The sequence below is a fragment of the Lathyrus oleraceus genome, chromosome 2 (assembly GCF_024323335.1).
Source record: "Lathyrus oleraceus cultivar Zhongwan6 chromosome 2, CAAS_Psat_ZW6_1.0, whole genome shotgun sequence".
Classification (NCBI taxonomy): Eukaryota; Viridiplantae; Streptophyta; class Magnoliopsida; order Fabales; family Fabaceae; genus Lathyrus; species Lathyrus oleraceus.
This window is the reverse complement of record NC_066580.1, coordinates 421,926,243-421,933,460: the sequence shown is the minus strand read 5'-3', so window position 1 is coordinate 421,933,460 and position 7,218 is coordinate 421,926,243. Positions and strand designations below refer to the sequence as shown.

At 37.6% G+C, this 7,218-nt stretch overlaps 1 long non-coding RNA gene across 3 annotated transcripts; it reads left to right on the top strand.

The window, feature by feature from the left end:
• Window positions 1-284: 284 nt before the first annotated feature.
• On the top strand, window positions 285-2,110 carry LOC127119897 (uncharacterized). Of its 3 annotated transcripts, XR_007802930.1 has the most exons (4): window positions 526-1,357; window positions 1,491-1,661; window positions 1,744-1,776; window positions 1,904-2,110. It is a non-coding gene; the product is annotated as an uncharacterized LOC127119897 (long non-coding RNA). The 3 variants fall into 3 exon arrangements; XR_007802929.1 differs by having other exon boundaries at window positions 525-1,357; window positions 1,491-1,776; XR_007802928.1 differs by having other exon boundaries at window positions 285-1,357; window positions 1,491-2,110.
• Window positions 2,111-7,218: the final 5,108 nt, after the last annotated feature.

Sequence of the window (7,218 nt, the reverse complement as noted above, 5' to 3'; positions counted from 1 at the left end):
TCACACATGTCCAAGTCCAAATGCAAGGGTACTAACAAGAAATTTCTAAGTCCATGGTCCATTCCATTCCATGCTTAGGAGTTATTGTCTTTTTGCATTTTTTAGATCTTTTCCATTTTCAGTCCATTTTCAAGATGAAGTGAAGAATGTACAATACGTAATATAAAGCAAAATAAAAGCAAAGTAAGTAAATGACAAAAATTAAATGTTAGAAGTTATGATGCGGAATTTAAAAATTAGAAGTTACGGTACGAAAATTAAAGAATTAGAAGTTAGATGTTAGGGGTTAGGATTAATCAAAACAAAATAATAGAATATATAACACTAATGTCAAATATTAGATCCAAATCAATATATAAGAATTAACCAAAGCAATTATCAAAATCAAGATAAAAATTCTAAAATCAATCAATATCAAAGTGAATATCAAATTAAAATTCTAAAGTCAAACAATATTAAAGTTAATATCAAGTTAATTCTAAAATCAAAATAATAATCAAAATTAAAATCCAATCAAAATTCTAATATCAAAACAAATATCAATCAAGGCTATGAATCCAAAAAAACAATGGAGATTGGGTCTAATCCAATCCTAAGCCTAAGCAGAGGGGTGTACTGCATTAGAGGGAGTGTGGTAATAGACGCTGAAGGATCGGACCTAAGGTCTAATCAATCCAATACAGCAGCAACGGGATGTACATCCCTCAAGTTCATCTTCCGGTGAGTGACTCCCATTCGAAAGAAACGCGACACACACCTAAACGACTCCGTCGTGCCGGAGCTTATCGCCGGCGACGGTGAAGCTCCTGAACGCCTCATGCTCACCTCGTCACTACCGTCTCAAACTCTCAATTCCAAATCCTCAGACAATATCTCCTAATTCCTCCCTAAACATACGAACCGAATCGAAATCTCTCACGAGTCTCAAACAAAAATTCACAATCCGATCCTCATATAAAGGTAATAGAGTCTACAAGTTTGGTATCATCGCTCATCTAATCAAGTCCTATATAACGGTAACAAATGCGAGTCAAAAATAGGAGAGTTTATATGCACCTTCGACGTCGACGATGAAGCACAGGGCGAACGGTGTTTGGATATTGTTCTGGTACGGAATACTCGCTGCTCTTCTCTCCTATTATTCTTCCGCTTCAATCTTCTTCGTTGCTTTTTTGCACTTAGGATTTTGATGCTCACGTGTTCCGAATCATCCGTGTGATTGGTGAAATCACGAAGCTTACTGATGTAATGTACGCCTCAGAATGAACCTTGAATTTCGATATGGATAAAAGTAGCCAACAGACTCGTCGGAGAAGACGATGGACGCAACGATGGCGTCAACAAACGCGGCTCTCAGGTATGCTCTAGGATATTCTTCTCCTATTTCATTCTTCTTCCCATTCCTTTTGTTATGGAGAGAATTTCATTCTCTTATCTCTTCTTCTCAATTGCTCTTCTTTCTCGGCTTTCCGTTTCCGTTTTTGTTTCAGTGAGCTCTTGAGATCGAAGGCGAGTGAAATGCAAAAAAAGGTTGGGTGATTTTGGTCTGAGTCTGAGAAGAACCGAGAGACTCAATCTCCGACGACTAATGGGCTTTATAGGCTTGAAGCTCTTAACAGAGTTTAACTCTGTTAGATTCACAGGGTTCAAGTTGGTTAGAGGTTACACATCCGTTAGCTAGTCTGTTAAATGGAATTTGAAATTGAAAAACAATTAACTAGTTTTAACTTTGGTTATTGGTAGGTTGTGGTGAACTGGTTCTGATAGTAATTTGAGGTAATTATTTGGAATGCGATTGTTATTATGTTGCTTTTTTGTTTTCATTTCCGTTGCATTTTGCTTATGCGTTTCGCTTATGATGCTTGTGCGTTTGGATTGCTGTTTCGCAACTCACGCTTTGCAGCTTGCTGCGTTTTGGTACTTGATGCGTTTGGCTCGGCTTAATGCATTTGGATGCAGTTGCTGTTTTGTTGTAGTTTTCATGTAGTTCATTTGGCTTGCTTTTTGCAACTTTTGCAATGCCGTTTTGATGCTGCTGCGGTTTACTGCTATGCTTGTACTCTCGTTCACTGTTGCACCTGCTATGGATTCATCACCTGATTTATTTTTATTTCTTTATGGATAAAGAATATGATGAAATTGTACATGGGTAAATTGTATAATGGCTAATAATGGGAATGGACACAATGGATATTGGTTATGACATTGGATTTGGTTAATTGATTATGAAATGAGATTTAAAAAAATGGATATGGGCTTGATAAAAATGTGGAATGAATGGCTTATTTAGATTCACTAACCATGGCCCATTAGTGAAAACCAAAAAAGACAATTCTAACAAAAAAATGGAATTCTAAAATCAATTTCGAAATTTAAAAGGTTAACAATTTCTAAAGTTAATTTGATAAAAGAAATGCAATGCCCTTTAAAATCAATTCGAATTTCAGAGGTCAACTTGAACCTCCAAAGGCCAATTTGGACACAAACCAATTTGAACCTCCGAGATTAATGTGAAATTAAAATCAACCTTGAAATTAAAATCAATTTGAAAAGGAGATATGGCACAATGATGAAATAATGAATGTAATGACACCATGTAATGAATTGATGAATCTCAATGACAATACCTGTAGATTGAATTGAACCATGATTGAAATGAATGAATGCACATATGCAATAAGAAACATGTAACCAAGGATTAAAATGGCCAATTTTGAATGATCATGGATCTAGGAGTGAAGTGAGGTATGAAACCAAATGATCACCTGGTCAACAGGGTATGTGCTAAACCTCAAAGATCAAGGCATGATCATGCTTTATCAAATGCCTCAAGATAAGTGATTTACCATGCAAATGAAATTGTCCATCAATGTTATAAACCAAGAGATGAGAGTTTGATTGCTTGATTCACCTCAAGTTGCTGATGAACCCTAGTATCCACTAGATGCAAGCACCAAGCCACAAATTCATGTCACATGTCTCCTTGTGTTGAACCATGCTTATGTAAATGAAATGAATGGATGAAGATGATATGCAAATGTTTAAGATTAGTGACCTATATGATCAATGTGAAGGGTATGCCCCTATTTAATCAAGGTGGGAGGGGATTAAATACTAGAATGTCGAGAAATTTTCCCACCAGGAATGAATGGAATGTAATGTGAAGATAGGTCACAGGGAGATCTCTTCACTGGGAAGGACTGAACAAACTTGTCTTTATGCAGGGCAGCTACTGAGAATTGGAATGTTATGTGGTGGATGGGTATATGAGATTAGATATGCATGCCATATGTAGTATGTTAATGCAGTATGATTGATGATTTTTCGTCTTTCTCTAAGCTTTTTCTTTTTTCTCTTATTCTTTCTTTTTTCATTTTCTGTTTTCATCTCTTTTTCATTTTCTTCTTCTTTCTTTTCTTCTTTCTTTTCTTTTATTGCCTCCCCTATCATGTTTCGGCATGTAACAGGTGATCGAGGTATTCCCGCAGGATTTCGTGAAGGTAAACGAGGTGTTCGCGAAAGGCAAGTACCGGTGGACAAAAAGAATTGAAATGAGATCCCTTGCAAAAGGCAAAGAGACATATTGCTAAAGGCAAGCAACTTAATTGAGAAGTGACCTTCTCTTGCAATAGACAACAACGGCTTCTTAGCAAGAGAAACAAAATCTTCAAATTCAGTTAAGAAAAAGGATAAACAGATTTCTCTCACAAAAGGTGATGAGAACTCCTTAACAAAAGGTCAAGAAGAAAATGGGAATGAGGGACAACCTCGCATGGGGAATATGATTTTCTCGCACAACAGGTAGCAACAACTCCTCTGCACAAGAAAAAGGAGTTTCCAGACAAAAGGTTAGGAAGAAAGATGGTCGACTTTCTCACACGAAAGGTAGTGAGAACTCCTTAACAAAAGTTTAAGAAGAAAAAAGGGAAAGAGATTCTCGTATAAAAGGTAACGGGAATTCTTAGACACGGGGTCTGCTGGGGATTCTCACACAAAAGGTAGTGAGAGCTTCTTAACGAAAGGTTTAAGAAGAAAGGTGGAAATGATTTCTCATACAAAGGTAATAAGAAACTTCTTAACAAAAGGTTAAGAAGAAAGGTGAAAAGGATTTCTCATACAAAGGGTAATGAGAAACTTCTTAAGAGAGGGTTAAGAAGAAAATAGGAAAGGATTTCTCATACGAAAGGTAATGAGAAACTTCTCAATAGAGGGTTAAGAAGAAAGGTGAAAGGATTTCTCATACGAAAGGGAATGAGAAACTTCTTAACATAGGGTTAAGAAGAAAGGTGGAGGGGATTTCTCATACGAAAGGTAATGAGAAACTTCTTAATAGAGGGTTAAGAAGAAAGCTGAAGGGGATTTCTCATACGAAAGATAATGAGAAACTTCTTAACAGAGGGTTAAGAAGAAAGGTGGAGGGGATTTCTCATACGAAAGGTAATGAGAAACTTCTTAACAAAGGGTTAAGAAGAAAGGTGGAGGGGATTTCTCATACGAAAGGTAATGAGAAACTTCTTAACAGAGGGTTAAGAAGGCGCATGAAGATGAATATGATTTCTCATACAAAAGGTAATGAGAAACTTCTCAACAGAGGGTTAAGAAGGCGCATGAAGCTGGATATGATTTCTTATACGAAAGGTAATGAGAAACTTCTTAATAAAGGGTTAAGAAGAAAGGTGAAGGGGATTTCTCATACGAAAGGTAATGAGAAACTTCTTAACAGAGGGTTAAGAAAGAAATGACAAGGATTTTTCATACGAAAGGTAATGAGAAACTTCTCAACAAAATGTTAAGAAGAAAACTGAAAGGATTTCTCATACGAAAGGTAATGAAAAACTTCTCAACATAGGGTTAAGAAGAAAACTGGAAAGAATTTCTCATACGAAAGATAGTGAGAAACTTATCAACAAAGGGTTAAGAAGAAAATTGGAAAGGATTTCTCATACGAAAGGTAATGAGAAACTTCTCAACAGAGGGTTAAGAAGAAAATTGGAACGAATTTCTCATACGAAAGGCAATGAGAAACTTCTCAACAGAGGGTTAAGAAGAAAATTGGAACGAATTTCTCATACAAAAGGTAATGAGAAACTTCTCAACATAAGGTTAAGAAGAAAGGGAAAAATGATTTCTCATACGAAAGGTAATGAGAAACTTCTCAACAAAAGGTTAAGAAGAAAGTTGGAAGGATGATCATCTCATACAAAAGGTAGTAACGACTTCTTTGCAGGAGAAGATTTTCAAGCAAAAGGCAAGGGTCACTTACAAAAGGTAGGTAAGTTCAAGAATATAAATGCTTGAGCAAAAGGCTGAGGAGACTTACAAAAGGTAAGCAGCTAAGGATAACAATCTTTATGCGAAAGGCACAAAGGCGACTCACAAAAGGTAAGCTAGAAGAGGAAGACCTCCCATGTAAAAGGCAGGGGTTACTTATGAAAGGTAAGTAAAGGACAAAAGGTTACAAATATTTGCACGAGCAAAACAAAGAGTGAGACACGACCTGCTAGGTAAAACCTAGACTCAAAGGGATCTTCGATAAGAATATGGGCTTTGGCACACTCTGATAGGTGGGGAACTTTGCAAATAGGTGTGAAAACCTTATATTGTCCCTCAAGCACAACGACATGGATGAAGTTCTCGAACAATGGCTACACAAACCCCGAGACTCACCAAACCTACATAAAGCGTTTACACAAATGGGAAGCAAAGATTTGACAAAGGTACCATACTCGTGCGAAAGGCATCGAGGGGGAGACGTGATTTCGTGCACAAAGCAACGAAATAAACTCACAAAGGCAAGTTATCTCAATTATCTTATCTAAGCGAAAGGCAATGAGGGATTGCAAACAACAAAAATAGAATAGACTCCCAAAGGAAATTACTTGAAGAAAGGTCACCAATACTCGTAAAGTTCTGAAGATATTTCACAAAGCAAAACCTGAATTCAGAGAATTGGTCAAACAAAATCTGGGCTTTGATACGCTATGTCAGGCGGGGACCTTGCAGTAGGCACGGAAACTCCATATCGTCCCTCAAGCACAACAGCGGGGATGAAGTTCTCGAAACAATGGTTACCAAACCCCCTGACTCATCAAACCTACATCAAGTGTTTAAACAAACGGGATGAAAATATCTGACAGAGGTACCCTAGTCGTGCAAAAGGCAACAAGAGGGAGACGTGATTTTATGCACAAAGCAACGAAATGAACTCACAAAGGTAAGTTATCTAAAATAATCTTCTCCAAGCGAAAGGCAATGAGAGATGGCACAAGGTCGAACGGGACTTACGAAAGGTAAGTGACTGATGAAAGATTCAAAAAGGTACTTGCAAAAGGCAACACGAAGGAGAAATATTTCGGGAAAAGCTGCGGGGAATACCACTCGAGAGTTTTTATGAGAATGTTCTCACCGGGGAGGAAGAACGTCTCAACGGAGGATTCTTTTATGCTTTCGAGAAATACTTTCATGTAGTTATGCATGTTACTCTTGCATGGCGTAATGCTCCATCTTGATGGAATGTGCTACGCGCTTCATTGTGCAATGTTATGTAAAGAATGATTATTTATGCAAAATGCTGATGCAGTTTATGTAGTGGTATGGATGTATTTAGGTACACCAAGTGTGGTTGGGTTTTTAGTAAGGACTTTTGTGGGGATTTAACTTTAAAGGTTTATGAGATAACAATTGTCCTCGTCAAAGAGTTGGCGAAAAAGGAATGTGATAACGTGAAAATACATCGTATATTTGCCTTGATTTACACTAAAAAATCGTACCACTTTCATTTATATTTCGATTATTCTGCAAGTGTTTGAGTTATTTTTGCAAGTATTTTAATTCCCATGCTTAAATGAGCAAAGTATAGAAAAGGAAGGAAAAGAAGAAGAAACTGAAGAGAAAACAGCAGAAAAGCAGAGAATACAAATTATGTGCATGTGACGACCGTCACAAAGCTTGTCACGACTGTCACACCCAGCCTGTCACGACCGTCACAGACCCATCACGAACGTCACGCGGCCAAAATCAACGCTTTGAATCTGTCAACAGAAGTGATCCATCAGGCCCTCATTTCTCATTCCTCAGCCACTTTCCCGTGGATTCCTCACTCAACCAAGTCATCCTTATTTCTCTCAACCGCCAAGACCTAATGGGGAATATAAAAGGATGGTAGTTGGAAACCTACGGGCACACTTAATTTTCCTCTCGGAAGCCAGCTTTCAAGAC